General features: G+C 34.1%; 1 long non-coding RNA gene across 1 annotated transcript in view; it reads left to right on the top strand.

Moving 5' to 3' along the window:
- Positions 1-915: 915 nt before the first annotated feature.
- The window catches only part of LOC119190046, a 35253-nt gene continuing 8637 nt past the window's right edge, over positions 916-27531 (top strand). Inside the window, exons 1-2 of the long non-coding RNA XR_005112748.1 lie at positions 916-1019; positions 1532-1799. This is a non-coding gene — a long non-coding RNA (uncharacterized LOC119190046). The remainder of the gene's footprint in view (positions 1020-1531; positions 1800-27531) is intronic.

A 27531-nucleotide genomic window follows, 5' to 3' on the forward strand; every position in this document is an offset into this window, starting at 1 on the left:
CTTGAACACGCAATAGCTCTCACCGCAGTTCGGAGTGACTTTCAATTTATAGTGCAAAACTTGGTTTCAATTCATTATCTATTTTCGTATGCATTAAACGGTTAAATCACGCGAATATTCGAACAATTGTACTTGGGAATGAGGAATCCACTTTGGTGTCTCCATTTGAGGGGTCATTCACTTAGTTCGTTTATTATGACTGATTTGGCAAACATACCGTTATATTTTGAAGACTCTTAGTAAGTATGTACAGCTACCTACGCATTGTGCACACGCGTAGCTGTTTTACAAAAAGATAAAGACTATCTACTATATTATAGGCTCCTTTGTTTTGTTAAGGTAGTTCATGATTTGCTATTATGTATTATTATTATATTCTTGACCAAAAATGAAATCCAAAGATAAGGCACGTCTCTTGATACATTTTTAAAATATAAGGACATATTTTCTATGGTGTGTATAGCTATTAAAAAATACTTAAGTTGCACCAATAGGTATTGTTAGAAATGTGCCTGAATTTACTGCAAAAGAAGGTAACATTAAACATTACCAAATTACTTTTATAACTGCCTTTGTTATGATCTAAGTATTATTCATACTACAAATCATATTAGGTTTTTATTGGTTTTAAGATTCGATTTATAATAAAATAATAGTTTAGTATACTTATAAGAAAACCAGATTAATATTATGTTTTCCGCGTAATCTAATTTTCGAAATGAACAATGCTATGTTATGATATGGTGTTATAATAAAATGGTGAACACAATATTCGCTTTACATTCATATTTTATGCGTAGGCATATTATGAATAAAGAAACACGAGAAAGTCAATTGATGGGGTAGTTTTAATGATATTACTACTCGACCCTAATGTTGATGTAGTGAGAGTTCGCCGTAAAGAATGACATTGTTGAGCGGAGTGAAGTTGGCGCGCATGCGTACGTCAGTTACAGGCGTTGCGCCTGCGCGTTTGACGCTTTACACGGCGGTGGTGTAGTCGTGATCCGATTAACAACGTCAGTTTTATTTTTATATAATCTCATAATATACAACGATATTTAGTTTTTGTTTACTATATTGTTCACCGTATAGCCTGATTTGATAACTTCACTTAATATTTATCTTTGCTATCGTTATTTATTGGAAATGTTCTGCAGCGTACAATTAATAATTGGCCATTGTGATTCTTACAATAAAAAAATTTTACATTACCAGGAAAAAATACTTGTATACTTTTATTCTCTTTATAAACCCTTAAAGTATCAAGATATATCGCGTCGCGGTCGCTGTACATGCCAATTAATCTGGTGCTATTTGTATCCCGGCCCGTTCCCGACACGTCCTACGTCACGTGCAGCTAAGTTCACTTCATTTTCTATCTCGTTCCCTCACCCCGCGCTCATTCACGCGTACCATCCAATATTTGAATCGGGAATTCGGGATAGCGCGCTCGCAGCTGTCAAATCAGGCTACACGCGATTCAACCCCTATCATTTTATAATTTGTTGTTTCATCGTTTACTTTGCAGTGTCTTTACTTGTGTTTTGTACGAGCAAAAACAATGTGAAAAGTGGTTGTTAATAATATTTTCTTATTAACTTGTATCCTTTCTGACTTAATTACAATAAAATCGATCGTAGACGTGAAATGTGAGGTTTGTTTACCCTCGGTGTGTCGAAGTGCTCAGTGATGAAGGTGCCCAAGTCGCGATAGTGCACCACGTTCGAACATTGCAAAAAGGATACATTGAGAAAAGAAAATGCGGATCAAGACATTCACAGATTATCGCCCGAATGGTAAATATACTAAATAATATATACATAATATTAAGGAAGTACCTAATATGCTAATGGCCACACCGTTGCGTACAATCTGCATATTGATGATAATATAAAACATGCAAATTTTGTACATCATGCAGATGTGGGTTGATTTGTTAATAAATAAAAAGGAGGTAGATATGTAGGTATTTAGACCACAGTTGGCAAACGCGTTTGCATTACTTCAACAATAATAAAATTAATGATTCATCGTTGTATTTACTGAGAAAGTCCATTTCAAGTACTTTATAATACATGTTCCGTGCGCGGACCGTGTAAGGGCCATTTCACACAAACAGCAAAATAGCATTAGTAATTATTGAATGAAAATATACCAAGCTCATTAATAAGTGCTCTTAGTCGATTCCTATAATAGCGTATATTCTTACATTTTAGGGTCATAATTACTCGGTGAAAGTGCTATCTCCTGCAAAATTAAGGTTAAGACAACCGATTTTTTTGTACTTACTGTACTTTAGTATGAGTTCTTGTTGGTTATTATAGAACAATGAAAATAATGGCTAATTCTACTCCTTTTCATATTTAGTATTTAGCGCAAAACCATGTAAAATTAATTCATTTAATCTTTCAGGTAATGTATACAATAATTGGTCTATGATTTTATAAATCATCCAGATTTTATTAAAATTTTAGGGCATATGTGCCTTTCAGTGCAAAAGCAGTTAAAACCCCGTACATTAAAACCATTGTTATTGTTCATTAGTCATGGTTTAAGTACTTATTGAATAAAATGTTTGTTTACTATGCCTAAAAAAGTATTGAAAAATATGGTGTTGATTGAGTTGAAGTGTTTTACGAAAAGAAATAGTAAAGTGTTTTCTTTAACAACGCACGTCAGCGCACTTTGGTGTTGTTATATTTAATTATAAAAACTTTCCTGTATATCAAGGAAAATGTATAAACATAACATAAAATTAACATAGCGACTACACAGAAGTATAATTGGCGGCGTAATCGCATCCCGCAATTTATGACAGGACCTTTAGAATTTAAATGGATTGGAAAAGATATACTTACTTACTTAGAGATATGGTATAGTGTTTAACCAAGCCAGAGAAATAAAAAAAAATACTCCATATTTTACACACCAATAAACCTTGTCGAAAATGTTTTACTTTTCGTAAGATTCTACATTTAAAACCATAGACAGATTTTTTTGATTCAGTTATCTATGAGCAATGCTTTTAGCTCGGAACAAGATGCTTGTCATTGTTCTAAGCCTTTTAGTATTAACAAAATTAAAAATAAGAACATTATTTTGTATTTCAATACAATATTACTTATACTTACTATAATTTTTGGAATTTTGGAAATTTTCGTAATAAACTGGAAGGGTTCAGTACTTACTTCGTAATCTCTTGTATTATAAGGCCACCGTTTTAATTCGCAAGTAATTTGAAAGCCCTTCCCGGAATAAAAGTCCCAGTGGTCACTATTGCGTTGTAAAAAACAGCTTATATGTCAATTGTACACATGATCAGTCATCCATTCAATAATATGATTCACAGGTAATACAGGTCGGTTAACAATATCATATCTCCGAACTGCGTCAACATAGTTTCCTATCTAGTAAAATAAATTATTCTTATCCCTCGGAACCAAGCCAGTCTCCGCGTGAGATGTGGATACGCTTATCTAGGGCATTCTATACTGTATTGCGGCTTTGCGCAATGAATTCGTTTATAATCTTGGTGAAATTCTACTTCAGTGAATTTTGTCAAGAGAAAGATACCTTGCAGTTAATCTATGTACGTTATCGTGGTAAAATCATTTCTAATCGCACGTCCGAGTTGCGAAAAATGATTATTGTGTTGCGTCAGTGATAATGTTTTCACTATCTATGTTTATATCTATTGTGTTTACTGTACAGGTACAAAATGCTTAATTTTTAAAGTGTATTAAAAATCTATATATAATCATACAAATTACATCCTGCTAAAGCATTTCTCTTATACATATTTTTTTAACTTATGTATTGAAGATAATTTTGAATAAATTGGGTCCGCAATTTATGCCTGATATAGCGATAGGTTCGCCAACTATCACATCATGAACCACACGGTGAAAAATAGGTGCACTAGTTGCACTTCCACCTATGCCTTCAGGAATAAAAGGCGTGAGTGTGTGTGTGTATATTTTTTTACATAAAAAATATGACAGTAATGACAACATTTTTCCATTCGATATCACACAGTATAATATGATTAGATATATTTATATTTATCGATATATCATACTTGTGGTCACGCTTGAAGATAATTATTAGTAACTGAAACAGATGTTGCACTATTTAGTTTTCTTCGACAATTAGTTGTGTTGAAATCTTGACTATTGGCATTACAAAACAAATGTTAAACAGAGCGAAAAAATGCCCTTTCTTTTTCGCGGACGACATTTGCAGTTTTATGGGCGCAATCATTTAATGGAAGAAATCGATCGTCAATTGTCACTAGTGAGAAATATCATACGAGCCTTATGTAACAAAATAGCTCCAATCGTTTCAATACGACGGTAGAGATAATATGTTAATGTATCAAATAATGCATTTACAGTAGGTTTATGCACACGCATTTTGCTTAGTGCAGTAGAGTAGCTGCTAGTCATTAACATATGCAATATGGCATTCGTCGGTTTTAGAATATGAGACGCAGGAGATAAAGGGCATTATTGTTTGAACTTCATTCGGGAATTAAATTTAACAGGCTCTGCTTAAAATCATAAACCTATTTCAGGTAACCTACCAATACCATTAACCATAGTAATGTAGTCTCATTTCGTAAACGAATTTAACGAAGCTCCGTGACGTTTAAAATGACAAATGTTAAAATAAACAACAATTTTCATCAGTAAATAATTATGGTTTTAATAACATGACGTATTTCTTTAGAATATTGAAAGATAAACAGATAGGTACAAAAAAAACATTAACTATGACCGTTACGAATGTCAGTGGAAATGCCGCCTTACTTGTTCTAATGATTTAAATTGCGATGACTTGTCCCGGCGTTCTCTCATTGGTGCAATTGTGGTCGACGAGGTCGGGACGGTTTCATCACGATCATAAACGTTTGGAATAAAAATAAATATGCATCTTCCATATGGCGCCCCATATGGTAAAATGTGAGTCCGATTTAGGGGCGTTATTTTAAGATTATTTAGATGATGTCGTTTTGATGTTCACTGCGACTGTTATTGCTATATTGTTGAAATATTTTTAAAACAAACAAATTCTAAAAAACGCATGTTAAATGATTCCTTATGAAATTATAATTTTTTTAAAAAAAGATTTAATTTTTCAGAGCTAGTACCTATTTTGTTATGAAATTCTTTGATATAATATTTTATAATTTCAATCCAATTGTCTATAGTATCATAAAAGTTACAATTAGCAGTCCGTTGATTGGACAACGCCCACCTCGTTAGGGATAAAAACAACCAACGAACGAAACTAATTTACCCGCTGTCGCCGACTCAATTTTTAAACGTTATCCTGGAAGTTAATTGAGTATTACCTAGTTAAGTATCAGTGAAGCAGAGTCTAATGTCACCATTATCAACATAATTTAGGAATTTTGTTGCTTATTTATTTATTTATTTAAGGTCAGCCAACAGTTGTTTACACATCTCATTGCAAACTTAAATTATTTGGCACCATGAACATGTGCAACAGCCACTTAAAGGCTAACACAACATGCACAAATAACGGTTGGAGTATACATTACAAAATTATGACAAAATTAAAATGTTTTTACAAAATAATTAGCTAAATTAAAAAAAAAACTTAACTTATAATTGTGTTCTTAGTAGATTTATCACTTAAATAAAAAATACAGTTAATGGTAAAAGTAAAGCATCATAATTTTACGAAATATGTTAATATTTAATGTAAAAATGAGGGAAGAATTACTATAAATACGCTATAAAGAAACAATAGCCATGTAAAATGACAAATAATTCTAACGAAACACTGTGTGTATATGCCTATTCAAATAAGTATAATATATTAAAATAGTAACAATATTAGGTATAATGAGACAATACTTAACTTACTAAATGCGAAAACTGCTAATCTAGGACATGATCTATCGGTGTGCTAAATGCCCTAATCAATTCAGTTTCTGTATTAATTATAACAAACATTAAATCTTCTAAATACTTTCGCATTAGTAAGATACAAGAGTACCTTTTCTTATATCACCTAACAGATTTTCCCCGTCATTGCGATTCGGAAGTGAGATCCGGAGATATCAATGAATTTAATGGTTGGGTGTTACGCGAAGGTTTTTATGGTACTTTCGTCAGCCATTGTTTACGTAACGAGTCTGTTGGCAGCTTGTTTAAACATTATGGCGCATTGTCCGCTAATACTTTAAAGTGTGCTTTGACAGATTTCTATAAACATATTCTATTCTTTAAAGGAGTTAACGAAATAAACGCGCAATGAGTGAAGCCCCATGTCGCAAGGATTTCCTGTACCGTTATCGTGATTATAAGTAATTTACGCAAAGATGTGGTAATAGTCATAGTGTGTAAGTACCTAATTTGAGTCTTCAGGTTTACAATAATGTGATACAGTCCTGTAGGTTAGAATAAAAAAAGTAATTAAAATCATGCAATTTTACGGTGGTGCGGGAAAATGCGAAAAATCCTACTCCATTGTTTCATTCCTACATCGCTTTGGTGGACAATAAAGCACTTAGAAAATAGTTTAGCAATTTGTATTGACGTAACATTTTGCACGAATGTGTATTACAAATCCATATTAATGTGAACGTTAAAATGAATAGAATGACTGCAGTGTTGCAAAATTTTGCCAATCACGCGCCAGGAAATTTTAAACTATGGTCTAAATTCATTTTGTATTCTGCATTATCATTCTTTGTTGAAAGAAGTCTGGTTTACTGATCAGAGCAACCTTGTCTCCTTATTTTTAATAATGAAGGCTTTCTTCTTTATCCAACTGACACAATCGCCAGATACCTATTTTAAACAGGATCCATTGCTATGTATACGAGATTACTTTGTATCTATAAGGGGTGTACGAGGTGACCAGGCGAAGTCATTCAACGCAGTGCCTATTTCACACAAGTGTAGTGAATATGAAACAAAATCTAATCTCATTTTTGATTTCTGCATTCAAATATGTAGTAATAAATGTTTTTATACTTACTAGCGTGCGCGTAACATACTAACGGAGAACTTCAAGATGGCACTATATTACTTCTAGAACTAAAAGCCGCTGATTGCTACCATTGTACCAATCAGAATTATCGGGGTTACTTAATTAAAGCGCTTTTGTACGGAGAAAGACCTTTAATTCTGCGGATTTGCGGGAACTCCACGTTATCCAAATAACATCATTTGATTGAAGACAATTAATGATGCAATCATATAATATTAAAATAGTAAGATACTTGAAAACGGAAAATGAAACATTAGAATCTTTGTTTTTTATCATTGACGGATCCCCTAAAACTACGCGTCTGAAACTACTCTTAAAGAAAAATAAGAAATGTCGATCGTAATTTTCGTCCCCTATCTTCATGTGGCAATTAAAGAAGCAAACCCTGCTAGAGGGGAAGAATAAAATCGATGCTATATTCCACCCTCGGCCCGTATTGACTTGGGTGACCCTCCACTAGGGACAAGTAAATAAATGAAAGCAGAAAGATTCATCATGTTTGTAATGCACAGTTGACCATAGTGCTAAGATTTCAGTTCTTAGTTCTAATGTCATTACATTTAGTCATAGAATTTCAATCATGATTCATAATTATCATTGGCAAGTTAAGACTTAATTATCTTAGAAGTTTGAAGTCTTAAAATTGATGCTGTTCGTCAGACAATCTACAGCTATTATAAAATTGTTACCTACTAGTTAAATAACTACATAATATGTATAATTTACACAATAAAAATATTATATGTATTATTATTTTTATAATCACAGGAAGCAGTAGAACTTATATATTCGTTCATTACAAATTTACTTAAAATATGCAGTAAATTTTAACGGTATTTGTATAGCTGGTAAGCATAATATATGTATAGTAGTTGACTTACTGCTACACTTATCGCTATAATGTTATCACAAAAACTACTACAAAAAAGGGAAAGCCTTTCACAATAACTCAATTTACCATTCCAGCGTGTATAATGTGTAACCACTCAATTCATTCCAAGAATCTTTAGAGCGCCCTGACACTAGCAGGGAGTTATAATATTGACATCACGTAATGTAAACGGCTGATTTGATCGCTTTGATCCCGTACAGAATAAATGTTTGCAAATTCCCGCTCGCGAAACTACCATGTCCCAGTTTTTCTAAAATAATCACTCGTTAAGTCGACATTTGAGTCGACTCGACACGTGTGGTCTCATTGATTCTATAACGTGACTTGATGGACGTGAAGAATGGAGATATGATTTTTTGTTTTCATCTCGTTTAATCTATGCTCTGATTTATGTTTATAGAGATCAAAATTATTTGCTATTTTTCTTTTATGTGAGTGCGATGAACCATGACAGAATTATAGAGTACATGTAAGTAGTAAAGGTTTATAAAATTCAAGAGAATATTTTTTCTTTATGTATTATATAAGTTTCCTATTACATTTTAGTTCATTTATGAGTTTTCTATTCATTCAACATGAAATAAAAAAGACGACAAAGATAAATTAAAATGTAAACAATCAATCTGGATAATTAATTTATACAATGCTAATTATAATGAATTCAGAAGTTTAAGGTCGTGATTATGGTCAAGGTTCCCAAAGATAAAGGGTTTAAAGATGTAGTTATTAATCATAAGATAGAGACGGCGTCACTAGTCAATAACATTACAATAAAATATGCCATATGAAATATTTACAAACCGTTTTACCAGGAAGGAATCGAAGATTCCACATAACCACTATTAAATATAAACAACAAAATCTCCAAAGTTTATCTAGCAACGTCTATTATTTATTTTACTTATTGTCAATAAATTAATATTCGTAAACATTAGCCAACTAACTAAGCACAAGTCGTTTCCGATTTATAAAAGCTATTATCATACTGCATCTTACGTGATCGGACACATAATAAACTGTTAGAAAAATCTGTTTTTGTAATTCTCAGAATGTACGTAAGAGCTATTTGCTGTAAGGAAGCGCGTTGTATTTTTAGCAACATTTGCAGACGCAGACTAGACGTACGGCTAATTTTCGAGTCGGACGACCAAGTTTATTCTGTCCATTAGATTTACAAATAGGTACATTGACTTCCAATTAGGGGTCGCAATACCGGACCATTTTTCAAAACCGGTATTTTCGGTATTGACCTAAATTAAATTCCGGTATTCCGGCATTTTCGGTATTTTCGGTATTTGAAGAAATATAAGAAAAATAGGAAATATACATTTAAATTGGTAATTAAATGTCAAATTTTAATGACAGCTTAGTGGTTAGTTAAAGGCTGAATGAAAAGAGATTATTTTCGTAAGCCAACGTTCATGCCGTTCTGATTTCTGAGAGCTGGCTCAAACCTCACCTTCCTTATACCCTTTACACCTTCCCTGGTTTCATTTTGATTAGAAATGATCGAGTTGACATGAGAGGCGGAGTTGCTATATATTTATGTAGCGACCTGAAATATAAAACTGTAATATCTTCCTTTGCTTCTTATTCTACTTATGCGAAATTTCTGCTTCTTGAGGTTTGGGTAAAGAGAGTGAAAACCTTACTAGGTGTAATTTACTGTCCCTCATCTCTTGATTACTTCTCCAGTCTGGAAACAGTGGAATTCTGAATAAGCTCATCACATCATCATGGGTGATTTAAATACTGATCTCCTTGCCAGCCACTCTTCCCGATCGCGTAAACTCCTCACTATCCTTGACTCTGCTAAACAGCATGTCCTACCACTGTAAGCCACCCACCATGAAATGGATGGTCTCGACACTTGGCTTGACATTATCCTCACCTCTGCTCTTTCCTCTGTTTTCTCCCACGGTCAGTTTCCGCTCCTGGCTTCCCTCACCATGATCTCATCTACATGTCTTACGCCCTTAAACCTCCCAAGTTCCCCTCGAAGATATTGCACTTGCGTAGTTTTGGTCGCATCGATGCGGATAAGCTGAAAGGAGACGCTGCTAACTTTAACTGGGATCACCTATTGGTAGCCACCTCTGTTGATAAAGTCGCAATTTTTAACCGCGTTGTCTGTTAACTCTTTGATACCCATGCCCCTTTAAAGAAAATTAAATTAAAACGATCTCCTGCACCATGGATTACATATGGGGTTAGGATGGCGATGAGATCGGGCTTTTCGCCAGTACAGAAGGGATCGTTCGGAGGAGAACTGGTGCCTTTTTAAGGCTGCAAGGAATCGGTGTAACCAGATGGTTCGTAATGCTAAACGCCGACACATTCTCAGTATTATTTCTTCTTCCTCGCCAGCCAGTATCTGGAGATTCCTCGGAACTCTGGGTATTTAGATCTCTACGGTGCGACTATTGGTTTGGATGATATTAATCAACATTTCACATCTGTTAGCCATGATTGATCACCAAACTAGGCGTCGTACCATGGATTTTTTAGCGGGTCTATCCAGGCCTAACATTAATACTTTTCATTTTTCTTCTGTGCTGTTGGGTGAAATTAGAAAAGTCATCCTGTCCATTAAATCCAATGCCACTGGCTGTGACAACATCAGTCGTCGCATGATAATACCTATCCTGGACCAACTTCTACCAATCATGTCCCATATCATTAACGCCTCCCTCAGCACTGGTATTTTTCCGTCTTTGTGGCGGAGAGCTATTGCTATCTCTCTTCCTAAAATCCCTAACCCATCACTTGCTAAACATTTCCTTCCCATATTCATTCTTCCTAATCTCTCGAAAGTGCTCGAGGCCTGTGCTCACAAGCAACTGTCTAAGCATGTGCACCGAAACAACCTACTTTGCCCACCCCAGTCTGGCTCCAGACCTGGCCATAGCACTATTACTGCACTCCTCAAAGTGACTGGCGATATTAGGGCGGACATGGAGGATTCCAAAGTCACTGTTTTGGCTTTGGTTGATTTCTCCAATACCTTCAATACAGTCAGTCACGACATTCTTCTTGCAAACCTCTCCCACCTTATGATTTCGCCCACAGCACTGAATTGGTTCTCGTCATATCTTCAAGGACACCAATAATTGGTGCGCCTAGACGACTCTTCGTCTAGCTTTTATAAAGCGTGGCCTGGCGTGATATAGACTGTGGCGTCCCTCAAGACGGCATACTCTCCCATTATGGTTCTCTATCTTGATAAACCTCTTAACACAAAATCTTCAATGTGCGTACCATCTGTATACTGATGACTTGCAAATTTATTCTCATTTATTCTCAGGAGCAAGTCGATTGTGTGTCCGCAGCTGTAGATAGGGCAAATAAGGACAATTTCGGCCTTTCGGTAAACGCCGCAAAATTGCCATGAAAGACCAGGCCATTATTGTAGGCAGCTCGAGGCTTTTAAACAGGTTGTATTTTACATCTATTCCCTCTGTTATGTTTCTCAACTTTGTTTATCTAACAGCTTGCTGTTTGTTCAGCTATGTTAAGATGACAGCCAAATAGATTCAAGTTATATCACAATATTAGCCAATCACAACGGCCTTACGTCTGCGCACTGCAAAGGCTGCCATGCCGTCAGCACTAAGAAACAGACTTGTTATCACAGCAATGCTCCGTCCTTAGATAAATAACGCCTATGAATAATGAGGATAGACTTTAAAGAACAAAAAATATGTCTAATAAGTTCTAATAAAAATAACAACTAACAGTCAACACCGCTATGCTTAGAACAAAACAAAAGTAGCAATATAGGCATAAGCCATGTATTTTGCCCGCTCTTTATAGAATATACGCCTATACGAATGAATGAAATAGCAAGCAAATAAAATTTTTGCGATTTAAAACTCGAGAAATTAATAATTATACACACATTTTGTACTGAATTTTATTTTTATAAAATACCGAAAATACCGAAAATCCCGGTTTTTGTAAAATCAATACCGGTATTTTGAAGTTCTTAATTTGGTCCGGTATTCCGGTATTTTCGAAATCCGGGATACCGGTTTGCGACCCCTACTTCCAATAGACACAATATTCCGATACTTCAACGTCAACCTTAGAAAACCGGTTTCGGCGTTTCAAAGCTATCAAATTGATATATTGTAATTTGTTGTAACTCTATATTTTTGCTTCCCAAAATAACAAAGCTTAGCAAACGGTAATATTTTAAATTCTATGTTCCATTCTGCAGAGCGATAGCCTTGAAATCGAAGCGGTTACTTTTTGTAGTTCCTAACTATGGCATTTCGCTTGACATTTAAAGAAATTACATTTTTTATTACTTCACCCGAAACATTCTCATGTAGACGTCTGCAACATAAAGATTTCAAAAAAATCATATAATATACATTAATGACGATAATGTTACTTTTTATTGGATAAGAATTCCCTGGTAATAAAATGTCAGGCTGCGAGATAACGTAAGAGCCAAATGTTCGATTTCCTAAAATGGCATAAATGATGCAGTCACCTTGCTCAAGGTGTTTTCGGTACCAGGTGATGCCGACCACTTACAGCATCTGCCGTGTGCCGTTTGTATCACGATTTTACATTATTTGTAAATATTTAAGTCCTTGCCATTTGCATAAAAATTAGAAATCGCCGCACGCAACTTGAGTACTTATTTCTTTTATGTGTAGCTATAGTTATTAGTTATGTGTTGTAATAATAATTATAAATGGCGAATATTTAAAATAATATAATAAGGGACACTGATTTAATTAATTTATTTAGATGTTTATCAACCTATAAACGATTTATAAAAACTACTCATATATGGGTCTATATCGTTAATATGGTAACATCAGAAAGCACTCTGATAAAATCAGACTGTGAATAAAAACATTGCCATTGCTCATCATATTTTTATAACTATAATAATAATAGAAAAAGAGAAAATGGAAAAATGAAAATACTGAATTTAAAATCATAAAAAATGTATATTCCATGCTACAACTGGATACTCATTCTGACTGTTTACTAACACCTAAAAATAAAAACTAGGGATATAACAAAGTACACTCGATCACATTCTACTCGATTCAACTCGATTGTTGACCAATCTAAAACACAATTACGCTCTTAAGGCGCCTTAGCCTTTCAACTACACCTATAGAATATTGACACTACTTTTGTGAGTCATTGTATGTTATTCCATTAACTAAATTTTAAACCCTTTAATGCATTTTAAAACACTCATTCGCGTCGTTTGTATATTTTACACAACTTTCATTTTAACCCTTTTGCTAATGTCACTTGTACTACATATTTTAAGCGTTAATCACTTTTGCTTTTGTTTTTAAGTTATAAGCGACCACGTTATTAGATCACTTTCGGTTGATATTAAAGTTTAAATAGCGTTTGCTACACTTTAAAAACAATATTCAACTGATTTCCTAACATTCATGATATATGTATGATAAAGATCACAAATAATTTCCTTTATTCTCTAAAGACTTTCATTTTTTTTATAAAGATAATAAAACATACAAGGTCGCAAATAATAATAATGTAAACACTAGATCATAGAAAAGGCACCAATTACATTTCCCGCTTACGCTCCTAGCTTCAAGTATATAAATCGTTGATTTATTCAGTGCGTGTTGCGCGGAAAAATTGCTTTAGCAGGGAAAGGTTAAGTCGATGGAGTTGGGCGGGACCCATTTCGCATTTAGATACGCTGCCTCATTCGATAGCTAGCAGTAGCGAGTAGCGACATAGGTTGCGTTTTTAATCAACGACTAAGGCAAACGACGAGAGATGTTCCCCACAAGCTACTCAACGAATGCCCCTCACAATAAAACCAACAAACATTGCAATACATTGTGTGCACTTTCCCAAAGTTTTATGGAAATAGAATTTGTATTTTATTTCTACTTCGGCAAATTACATTTTACCCCTATACATGCGTGTTGAATTATATTTTTTTTGTTCTTGCGCTTGTTCAAGGACATACTTATTAGATCCTAAATGTTGTATAAGTTAATACTGGGTAAACGGTATTTCGGGGCGTCGTAAGGTTAAGAAAATTGAGATTTATTTTGCTTAGTCACGCTTATCTGGCTGTGAACGGCAGCAATTTGGCTTCGGTTTGCCTCGCGTCGTTTTTCCAGGAATCCGACGAGGGATAGGGTGGTATAATTCCACGACCCCTTTGTACCCCCGTGTCTGCGACGTATTCATACGTAGCTATAGTTGTGTTCGTGCTATTGGACGTGGCAACTCAAGTCAATCTGACAAATTATTATATTAGTGGATAAAATTTTCAGAATTATTCTTTATTTGATAAAATAAACAGTGTAGGAAAAAGTAATTATAGGAAGACAGTCGATTAAATATAAAACATTAATATGACTACATTTGGGTCACGTTTCTCGTTTAACTCAATTTCGCGCATTATTTTAATGGTTGTAAGCTGGAACGCCGATGCCATTAAATTAAATTTGAATTAAAAACTCGTAGACTGCTGAAAGCCCTCCACTGATGATAAGATAGGCAGACACTCGGGAGAGGGTCGCCCGAGGGGGACTGTGCGTGCCTCCTACGACAAAATTAATTTCGCTCCCTCCCTGCCCGTTAAAATGTTTAAGTAATGACGCATTACTTCTAGTATTGGATTTATGAGCGTGAAATGAAAAACTTGGCTCAAATCCGTCTTGTGTGCCATGTGAGACTGATCTTAAGCCATATAAATAATGGGTGCACCATCTACATAATTAAAGAATGGTAAATGAGATTTCATATCGGTCCATGCTTCATTCAGTTATCATTCTCTAAATCTACCAGAAAATTACTGCCCAATATTCTTTGCATCGTAGTCTATACGATAATAAAACAGCGCTGTAGTTATGTTTTGTATATTAAAACTGTGATGTGTACGAATGACCGGACAAAAACCGGTATGGCGAAAGTATAGATTCGTTTTGCTAAGGACATAAAAATAATTTAAATAATGTATGCATTCAAAGACAAAGAAGAAAGGAGACGATTACCGCGTGGGATAGGAATGTCGTGGATTCTATATTATTATACTGCATTCTCCTGGTTGTACTATACTCTTATATCTAATATCCATCCACAAGGATTATCTCAAGAGTTAAACCCAGTCACGATTTGATAAGTAAGCAATATCTTTTGTTCGCTTGTATCTACACGAGTGAATAGTGGTATTATGTCTGAAGTTTGAGTTATTGATATTATGCATATATGCAACGTTGGCATGTCACGTCTACAACCTGTTTCCATCAAACTGAAAGCCCTCCCGACACCGGCTATAATTTATAAGGTGATTATAATTATCGGCGTATCTCAATAATTACCCAATATCATCAAGAAAAGCACCTACTTTTCTTTAGATTAGATTTAGATTAATTCAATATAAACGAGGCTTGTTGCTCTGTACGTATTAATGTATAAAAATAATCTATTTCCCGCAAACATGTGTCTAATTAATATTATCAAAGTCTAAATAATCAAGACGGCGAGTAATAAACATCAGAATCACATGAAGATAGATGAATCCGTTTATCAAGAGCAATAACATGTCTAAAAAGAAAGTAGTTTTTTAATTCGCGAATCAACGAAGATATTCGATCAAAAGAAAAAAACATATGATTTATAGATTTAAAATGTAAAAACCAAGAGCTTAACATGCAAGAAGAGTCTACTGAGTACTGAAATATACACTATCATTTACACGGCTATAGGCTACAGCTATTTTAGAAAAATAGCTTTAAGACATCGAGTGTGTCCACTCGCAGAAATGTGTCAGCTGTAGTGTGGAAGCGTAACGTGAGAGCGATATCACTTTCAATGCATCGGAGTGTCGTGTCCACGTGAATAAGAAATAAGAGTTTCCACTCTGCAAACAATAAATCGCGCCGTTGGTTGGAGCTGACTGTACGCACGCTTGGCGCTCGGCCAACTTTTCCTTGCAATTTTACTGCGCGCCGGTTCGATACTCGGACATTTTGCAGTCGGCATTCTAGACGAAGATGGCAATAACCTATCAGCTTTATTGCTTTTAGTTGTAACTGAGATTTACTTGTCTTTTATATATGTCGTTCTTCCTCTTTGAACAAGACTTTGATATTACACTCGTTAGAGCGATCCTAAAAGCGACGACGATGCTTTAGAAGTTTTCATGAATCATATTACGCGATGAAGATAATTTTGTATCTGTTATTATATTAGCCTTTATGATTTTTGTATCATGTAAGGCAAAGCTAAATGAATTGTTGAACCATATTTTTAAATTTCAGCGTGTTTTCGAACGAGAACACGAAGAACAACGGTATGCATCGACGGGCTTTCACTTTTAGACAAGTGGGACATCTGGCTAAGATGTGGAACGGTTTTAATTCCGGGATAGCGCTGACACAAAGGACAATATTGCGATTGAAGTCGAAGTTAAAACTGTCGGCAACATGCAGACCATTCAGTAATAAGCAACGATACATTTTAATTAAGCGACCCAGATAATATATCAGCCTCAAAATGTGGTTCAATGTGGACCAAGGCTTTATTAATGTGCCGACGTTCGGATCTATTGTTTGAACGCACCTGACTATTAAACCAAGACGCGAAATCATGATGACGCTCTCGTGCCACCAATAAAGCCGTTTACCTCTTGAAAATCAAGGTGGAATCGTCAACGTCGTGCAAGCCACTGGAGCATGAAAACAATACCAACAACATTCATTCGTTTAAAGTGCAAATAACTGAATCATAAACTTCGGTAAATCATTCATACTTGTTACCGTATCTATTTACATAATACGGAATTAGAGAATACAAAACGATCTTATTATACAATTTTACTATTACTATACCAATAAAGTTTATAAAGTATACGATTTATATGTTCAAAACAAATTTATTTTAACCATTTGTAGGATTTATTGATACGATTCGGGATAAAATATTTATAAGTTGTACTAAAATATCAAAGAACATAGATCTGAAACGATCACGTCTAAAAATATGCGAAAGAATTCGATTCCCGCGCTTAGTAATGATAGAAACCAGACATCCGCGGTGTTAAGTGTCCGACACTGATATTGAGTGTAACACTTTCAACGGCTCTTTTGAGAAGGCGAAATATGAATATGGCTCTGGATATTTTATTAGACGCGTTGATTTGTTTATAATTTGAGTGTGATGCATGGCTGTCGTTATGGGGATTTAAATGCAAGATGTGGTGACATAATGGTGCAACGTTGGTTAATGATTGCATTCTAAAAATTAATATTATCGTCATATTAATATGTACTTATAGTTTAATGTAAACATGTTTAGATTTATTATTTAACGCATTCCTTTTATTCCTATGTGTCTTAGTTTTTATGTAAGTATTATTTATGAAACACACGTCTTAAATTAACTTGTTTTTTTAAGTTTTGTGATAAAATAAGTTAAAATTAAGGTTAACAATATGAAATAATGTAAAGAATTTTCTTTTGATTTAAAACTCCTAAGTATTCACGCTTGCAACTTCATGCCAAATGGCCACTAAGTTAACAATAAAACTGTTTTAAAAACAAAGCTATACTCATAATATTTTAACAGGATGTTTCGCGTCGCAGTAGATTGTTTAATAACCAGAGTTTTATGCAGTTATATGTTTCCCTTAACACATTACAACATATCGAATATGTATTCTCATCACGATTGCGGGTCCGTTTTAAATTAATGTCAGGGCCGAACACGAGCAGTCTAATGAATGCCTCCTGTGTACTGTGGGAGTATCACATTTTGCTACAATTCCGAACTAAATTCTGCAGAATTCTTAAAAATAGGAGCAATCGTTTTCAAAATTAACGGTCGAAATTAATAAGTGGTTGCTATCTTCCGATCGATCGCGAGAATAAGCCAATCAAAATTAGTGATCGTTAATCTGTCAAATAAACTTTATTCTGATTGGTCCATTTTCGCGTTCAATCCGAAGATAACGTTTATTAAAATCTGCCGTTAATTTATATTGCAGCATATTATTTCTTGACTAATGATTTTCAAGGACACAGCGCTCCTTGCAAATCCAGTATTTTAAGTGCAAACCTTACTTTATTTACCCGGATAAGATCAACTTAAGAATACACTATTGTAAGTTATGAATTTAAACATGTAAAAACTCGTGGATGAGGAAGTGAATGATTAAAATTGCAGTACAATTAAATGTAATTACTTGAGTTTATATCCGAGGTTGCGTTCTGGGTAGAAAAACCTTGTAATATATTTACTTGTGTTGTCTCGGCCACGGGTGAGGTGAAAATTGAGAAACCTTTCTTTAATATTTTTATAAGTTAATCTTAAATCTGAGACATTTCAGCGTTTTTGTGTAACTTAATTATCAAATTTATTGTAATTTTCTAGTTTACTCTGATAAATCATCTATGATTAGTGATATTTGGACTATTTCCTTCTTACTTATTATGCAACGCTCTTCGTATTTTCGTAGATGTATATCTAATAGGTTTATGAAACTAACATTTGAATTGCGTTTCTGAATTTTTACGTCTTTAGAGATCTTTGTAGTGTAATAAATGGATTTACAAATACCTAACGGACAAAACAAGTTTAAGAGCCATGGCTACGACAAGCGATGCATACTTACCACGATACTTATGTTTTTCGTTAGTCTACCTACAGAATGAAAGTCGACCAAGCGCATTCCCATGTTATCTGTCCGCTTTAATCTGCACTTGTCCGTCTCGGTGGATTATGTTAAATCTTTTAAATTATTCTGTTATTTTCAATGAACATTAATCTTTTTGAAATAAATTGTATGAATAATAATTTTTATCACTTATATATTTCATGGCATTAGGTATACTATTATATTTTCTGAAAGTGATGCTGATTATTTTAAATTGAATACATTTAATGAATCTTATGCAGAGTATAAACTATTAATCAAAACAGACGAGCCGAATCTACTTTTAATATTAAAATAGGGTATTCCCAATAAAATTAATCATTTCTAAGGATTATATTATATTTCGAATTTTTTAGTTGACTGTACGATCAAGTCTAAATCCGAACACAGACCCGCATACAAATGAACGTTCGCTGAGCAATACCCAAGTCTGCAACATGGGCACGTGGTCCTGCATAAATTATGTGATGATAATCAAGCACTTTTATTATTACCGCCTTATTGGTGTACTAATAATTGGCCGCGGATGATGGGCTTTGAATTCTGATTGGAGGCAATCTTTTATTTGTTTCTTTTGTAATATGACGTGTTTGTATTGGATTAGTGCTCGATATATGAAAACTAGCTATAATATATTCAAATTTCTTTATTTGTAAAACATGAGTGTACAATATGCAAATCGTTCAAATATAAATCTAGAGTGCCGTATAAAGTTTGACCTGTGTGACGTACAAATTATAATTTATGGAATTATAATTTGCACGCCACATAGGCCAAACTATATTAATAATCATATTGGATGAAATTATATGCATACTCCATTTAATCACAAGGATACAAACATATCAATAACAATATAGACATAGTGCATATTGTTATTCATTTCCATAGCATAGTGGCGGCTAGAAGTGATTATAGAATACAAATTCCAGGGATTCCCCAATATGTCATAGTGTAACACAATTTGCCTGGCATAGATTCAGACAGGTTCAGACATAAAAACCAGGACAAATTATTTCTACAATATGTGAGGGCTTGGTGTGGTGACTATATTAGTTAGGGATAATATCGAGTGAATATGCTGTGATGAATATTTCATTGTAATGACTGTGCAAAGTACATAGGGCAGATAGCAAGTGTTGATCACCTTCGCAGTACTTGCCAAATATTAGAAGTGCCAAGGTGTGGGAGCATCAACGTAAGCTGTTTATTTATATTCTTTAATAACTGTCTGAGTATTTGATGCAGGTTATAATTAATTTAATATAACTAGTGGTTGTAAAGTGGTCGAAATTCGACATTCGAATTTATAGGATAAATTTTATTTTCCTACACTCGTCTATTATTTAGGAATTTAAATTTTGCCAAATCTCATACTCTGTGCGCGCAATGTGCATAAAAAGGGGTACAAAGATTTTATTCACGTATCAATAAGTATATAATAATATATACTAAAAAGTACCGTCATATGAACATAATTTGTTACGGATATAAGATACCACTAACTTAAAACTGTTATAACTCAATTAGCTCCAATGTAGGTAAAGCGATAGCAATGGCTCAATATTTTTATTGTAGGAGGAAAATTTGCACTAATCTAAAACTATACAATTTATACTTAATAAACAAACAAAAACAATAATTAATGAAAACCGACCAACATGACATGTCCATTGGTAAATTTGAGGCTAGTGATATAATAACCACTATAACACTTCGTTTTAATTTATTATTTGTGATAATAAATTTGATGAATTCAATATTATGGGTTTATTATGAGTTTTATTTGTCGTGCCTTTGAAAACATATGGCTAGTTGATAAATATTACTTTAAATAGAAGAAATCAGAAATTTATATAGGTAATGCGAAATAAAATACGTCTTGTCAATACAAGACAACAGACCAGAGTGTCAGTACATTTTATTTTTTATAATTGTGACATTACATATAAAAGAACTAATCTATGATCTAACACTAGTGTTATAAATAATATGAGCATCGCACCATTTAGATTCTACGAAGATTTAAAAGGTATGTCATGTTGCCCAACACGATAGAGTGAATCATTAAGTGAGATCACTTCACAAATTATTATAAAAATATTTACATGTTACATTTATAGGTAAATCTAATGAACTATCATTCCAATAAAGACGTTCGAGTATCATTAAATTTGATTTAGTCATCGTTGGAATATTCACGACTGATCAATTTATGATTTTGCAATATTGCTGTCTGCTAGTAACTGTTTACCTAATTTCGATTACAACCAGTTTTTTTACATTCGTCTATAAAAACGTCGAAAAGGAGAACCCATAACTAATATTTATGAGTTTAATAACATGAATAATAATCAATTCAGAATCAGGTTAATTAATTAATAATATAACAAGTTATAAATAAAAGTATAATCTCACCAGAATTTAATCGAAAGTTATACAGGAGACTGCATCGTAAATTATTTACTTTGGTACGTATCTAATATTATGTATGTACACGGTACAATGAACACAGAGCCACGAATAACAAAGACGTTTCTATCATAATAATTCTTAAATTGTAATAAACACCAGCAACTGATGTATGAATTGTATCCGGTCATTCATTCACGACAAAAAAAGACCGTTGCAAAAAGCTATTTACCTTTATAGATACAGTAGTCATTAAACATTTCACGTCTCTAACATCTAATAACGGTCACGGGACCGAAATACGGAATATTTAAATGCGTAACCACTTGCTAAGAACGATTACAAGTCACATGGCGTTAACGATTGTGCGATAAAGACTCCATTGTTCATTCAGATTCTCATGCCATGAGTAATTCCCAGCTCTAATTGTGATTACCTAAGTGTTAATTAAATATTTTTAGAGAGCATAAAAGTATTTCTTGTGTCAATATTTAGCTTGGTCCGTAGTCGTGATGTCGACACCGCCTGTCATTGCATTACGCGACGTATATTTCACATTGTAATCCTCTTATGGAGACGGTATAAAAATGACACATGACCGGAAGCCTACCGTTGATTGTGAAAAATAACCTTTGCTTAAGGCTTACTTACCGTAGGCTTTCCGCAACACGTAAGCAGGTAATGCTTGCCTCGTTTTTCCATCAGTATTGGATTTATTAGAACTTTCGTGTTCTGGTCACGTTACATAGTAGTAACGTTTTTAACCATGTCATGTACATAGAAACCGAGCTCAATTAGCTCTAATGGAGGTCGTTTCGACACCTCTGGGTTTGTTTGACATCGCGTACAGTTAAGGTGACACAGTAATCATTAACACTACGGCTTGTTTAGTATAACTATCTCCTTATCTATAAGACCTCGACATAATTTAAGGAATATTATCTGGAATATGTTCAGATTTATTTTCTATGGTAAATGAAAACTGCTAAACGAGATTGACAAGGAATAAGAAATGGCCTCGGACGCAAACTATTAGATTGTGTTATTCTGAGCCTTTCAGCGAGAGCATTTGTAACGTAATAGAGCGTGTGACAGATCCATTATAAACTTCCCTCTAAACACAGTGGACAGTAAACTTGCAGTCTCTGGTCTTGTTTGCGCAAACATTCTAGTTTTATTCTATCGTCAGACAAATGTAACAGTAGTACCGTTGTTTTCCTGAGAATTTTTGGTTGACTTTTTCAAATGTTTACTTTGTAAGAACGTTACATCAAATAGATGCCTTTGAATAACTGGCATTAACTCTGTCGCAATTATTGCTTTAACCCGCCAATTAACCCAGATTAGCCATAAACCATATCTACATCTGGTCAAAACGTCCGACCACTCCCAAGCGATTCAAAGTCAATAGTATAATTATGACTACTAGTAGCTCCTACTTCTTTAATCTATGCACTGCCATTAAAAGTTTAAATCTGGGATAGGGTTAAGCATGTTTTGTGCTTTGGAATACATTCCTACCGGTTATTATTTTTTTTGGATTCTAGCTTTTTACTAATATTATACATGCAAAAGTTTGTGAAAATGTTTGTTTATTTAGATGTATTTTAGAAGTAAACACGAAACAACTTAAAAAATTGGGATGTAATTTGGCAATGGGAAGACCATGTCCTGTATTAACACATAGGCGACTTTCTATCCTGGTAGTTAGCTCCCATGGAAAATAATATTTTTTGTATTGAATTTTTTAATTAGATGGCGCTGGTGGCTTCCATACGGCGCTATGAAACGCTAATGTTTTTTGTGTTTTAGGGTCTTTAACGGAAAACGCTTTACACATGGACAAACCCGTAAACGACATCTAGTTACTTGGAAACTTTTGACATTTAACATTCATGAAAACCCAACATTTTTTAAAATCTATTTTACATTCCTTTCTTTAAAAGTCTGCAACTTTTTATTATTCAATATTACCTCCACATTTTCCAAATGAAAATTAATTATCCGCTAAACACCATAAATAAGACTGTTTAATTGACACGTCTTTTCATGTTTCATACGACCCCGGAAACGAATAAAAAACACAAAGTAAAACATTTACTCCAAAACATACTGAACAAAGATGTCGAGACGTTCACGAAAGGGTGGCGTCACGGCTAGTATTTTATCGATTTGAATACACGGTGTTCACGTAAAATGAATAAATCGTAACTTGTTTGTAACTTTCAATCGATATACGTAGACATATAAAGTTTTCTAAACATTTTGATTCCTATCTGTGTAATTTTCACTTGAATAAAATATTGACTACTTTAAATTTGGTTTACTTCACACAAATAAATAAAGTATTTATATAGAAAGCTTTGCATACCAATAAAATAAATGACGTTATCACAACTTAAATATAAACAAAAATACTTTCATAATCGGTGTGTCAATTCTCGAATAGCTTGAGTTTATTAAATACATTCCATTATATTTTTTGTAAATGAAGAAAAGATGATTCCGGTTCTAGTTGAAGAAATGTCATGTATTTTGTTTTATTTAGGACATATCTCTCAATTTATCGTAGCAATTGATATCTCGACCCACGACTAATATTTATATTTTCAATATTTATTAGTTAACGTTAGGTATAGATACCTAAGTACAATATTCTTTTTTTATGTCAAGAGCGACAAGCATTTATGTAGGTACTATCTAATAACTTTAAAGTAATTGAACGTGGTTTACTGTTTATTCATCTTTACAATCGCAAACATATTTTTTTTTTGTTTATTCGACAGAATGTATCAACGAAATATTTTTAGCAAAACCCAAAACATGAGCAGTGAATAAAATCCTGCATATAGCGAAAGAAACATTTAGTCGTACTGATTAAAACAGGCAAAGGTAGTGTAACAGAATTAGATAGATAAAGGTGTTGCGTTAGAAGTTTCTTCAAAAGTTAAATGTATTTATGTAAGTACTGAATCCCTGATATAAGATATGCGAAGGTAAATAGGTATGTTACATTTTAGAAAGGCGTGCCGTTGCAACGAACTGTTCACTTCAATGATGCATTGAAAAACTTAGCAACAAGAATAAATTGTCATAAAACTAGTATGACTAGTATCGTACGTTTCTATTACGTTTTTTTATGAAGAACAGAAATGCTCTATTCTTTATATAATAGACAAATAGTGCGATTACATGATATCTATTATAACTTTACGCATGCTAAACCGATTACTTTTCATACCGGCAGCAATTGCTTACTGCTGACGTCATAAACTGCATTAGACGGCTAGTGGTAATCTTTTCCTACTTCTAAGTTGATATCCATCAAATTGCGGTAAAGTGATACCTTATCGTTAACAAGCTAGTAGGCTTATACCGCGAACCAACTAATGTTATATTTACGAATTGTTAAACAAAATATAATTTTATTTGTATCGTCGAAGTTGGAAATCACAACCGTGACCGGGCCATTGGGTTCTTTAAATAACGTACTGTCAGTATCGTAGTGAGCAAAAACTAAGCGGCCATGAAGCGCTCGTTTTATGAGTCGCTCGTTTCCGAGTGTTTTTGTGCAGGCGAGCCAAACGGGCAAGCCGCGGTCAATCCGACCCCGAGCCCCAAGGGGCGTATCGATTTGGATGCTCGTTTCGCGGCTCGCGAGGTTTTCGGGTTTACTCAGGCTATAATTCCAAGCACATTGAATAAATCTTAAGAGCGTTTACGTGCCGCGCGTGAAGTCAACTATAGGTAATTCTTCGCAAAATTCACTCACACAGAGCCGTTGCGTAGCTGTGTGCGTAGAGTTAGCGCGTCGGCTATCTTTATAGTCAGACCAACCAATTTTGATCTTTTCGCTTTAATTATCTAATTGGAATGTAACTTATGATTTATGAATTTATGATAAATGAAGAATTCTATTATTAAATATATAAGAATTCATCATGAAATAGTTTATATGTATCATTTTGTAATTATAAAAAAATAAACATTTTTAACAAATTTTAACGGCAATTTTACGAATTGTTATTTTCACTTTTAAATGCAAATGCTTAAAAATTTAAGCATTTGCATTTAGAAAAAAGTACCCTATAGTAAAGTGGAGCTCATCATGAAGCCGAAAGATAGGCACCAGAACTCCGTATTCAGACAATAAATCAGGAAAATTACTGTGCTACGATGTTTATAATGGACCACATAATTACTCCATAGATCTGCAGTTTTTAATATTTAGCGTATTGAAAGTTTAAATTAAGTCATTAGAAATTACATATTGGAATTTATATTTTGAGTCAGAAGGCGTATGTAATGAGATGTCATTTTTAGGTGTATAACTAAAAAGTGAGAAATAAAAGACTTCTTTTTCGGAAGTTGGTTATATTTTTTGGATAGTTTTTTTTAATAGGTATTGCTTCTCAGTGACATCGATCATCAATCGATCGATTGTACATCCATGTATAACAATTTACCAGTTTTATATCCATAGTTTTGCATAATATTTGCGACACACGACGAACCAAAATAGTTGGTTCTGTACTTTTTTGACCAACAGCAGTCAGCTTTGACTGTAAGTATGGGAATACCGTCTTTTACATCGCCACAGGCAACATCTTTATCAGTTTCTTCCTAGCGGCCTCTTGCATCCTGTCATCTGCAGCTAATTTCAATCATTTAGCTAACTCGTCGTAACATTTCATGTAAACATTTTGCGTTAATATTGGTAAATCTATGGAAGCTAACTGTTCGTTTAAATTTGATCTACCAACTTCAGTGATCATAGCTCCATTCACAGTTCCACGATATACGTCCATACTATCAGTATATCTCTTAGCTCTTAAATAGCTTAAATTCCATATTGCACATATTACACTTCATTAAAAATGTTGACTGCAAGCAAACATTCTCTTTCAATAGTTGTAAATGTTCGATACTACAACCTGTTGCTCTGTTGTGGTTATTGAGTGTTTTAATTTGATCCAAAAAATATTGAAAATCTATAATTTTGCGGCTTTTAATAACCTTATTTATTTTGAGTGTAATATCAGGCACGATTACCTAAAAATTAAAAAATATATAGAATATACTATTATTGTTATCGAAGTTTACGCAAACACTACATACTTAAGTAAAACTGCATATGGATCTAGACGCGTTTAATTTATACAAGTATAATGACGCCGAAACCTGCACAGGATTAAACATCAGGATAAAATTATATGTAAAATTGATGTGAGCGTGTAAACCTAAACTAGCCCAAATAGTTAAGAAGATAGGTATACTAACTACTACTAGTAATTGAATTTTCTTAACAGTGCGCATCAGTGAACACAAAAACCTTGTTATTTGAAAGTAAGCGTACCTATGCATTATGCAAAAAAATCAGCCAAGTGCGAGTGGGACTCGCGCAATGGGTATTTGGCCAGTTGTAAACGTTTTGACAACGGGACAGCAAAGTGAGTCTATAAGGCTAAGAATTCACGAAGCGGTTTTTACTCGCGCCCGCCGTGGTTGAGAAACGGCTGTTTTATTTCCAAACTCATGACGACCGGAGATCTGTGCGATTTGTAACTACCGCGGTTCCGATTATGTCCTGCAAACTTGGCGAGCGATTATCGCAAGGCGGGCGGTTACAAAATGGACAGTTAACGGTCAGTTGAGTTCCAGAACGCGATGGACACATATCAAAAACGATCACGATGGAGGAAAATGGCGTCAGATTTCTGTAACCACCCCTCCCCTACCGACTACTGCAGTCGCCCACCATATTTGCAGGCAAAACAATTTGCTACAAATTATCACTTTACAAAATTTATGTAAGACGCATAGTTTCCGAGATATCGCGAAAAAAGTGTTTTCACCCCTTTATTCATGATGGCGGCCAGGGGACAAGGGGGGCGACCTCACAAACTTGAGATTAAGCTTCTATTGACCCCCCACACATGTTCTAAAATTAAAATTGGGTCCTCTAAAAAATACAAAGCTCATGTAACATTTCAATGGGCTTATTGCTTTTAGCTTAAGGTTGGTGTTTAATGAGTAAAAAAAGCAACAACCATAACTACAGACGCATGTTATAACATTAGTACATCAATCTTTTAGCTTTTGCTTTAGCCGAAGTTTCAGCGTTGTTACGTTTCCTTTTCTTGCCTAGAAATAGCTTTACTTCCCATTGTGTCTGAAACATAATAATATAATAATAATTTATAGTAACTACTAAAATTATTGTCAATCATTAAAGAAAAAAAAATATTTTACTTAATAAAGTACTAAGATGTGGCAATCACTGTATACACGTGACTATTTTTTCTACGCACAGCAAAGTCCAACTGGAGTCTCGCCGGAGCGACGAGCGATACGTCCTCTCTCTAGAAAGCCTCAAGGCGGACTACAAAGAGAATATAATCACTACGTTTTAAGAGACAGGACTTAATACAAAGTAATAAAATCGAATTTACATGGCGTATCAATACCAATATCACGGAAGAATACGTCAGGAACGTCAAATAACAATACTACCAACTGA

Source organism: Manduca sexta, chromosome 21, assembly GCF_014839805.1.
Source record: "Manduca sexta isolate Smith_Timp_Sample1 chromosome 21, JHU_Msex_v1.0, whole genome shotgun sequence".
NCBI lineage: Eukaryota > Metazoa > Arthropoda > Insecta > Lepidoptera > Sphingidae > Manduca > Manduca sexta.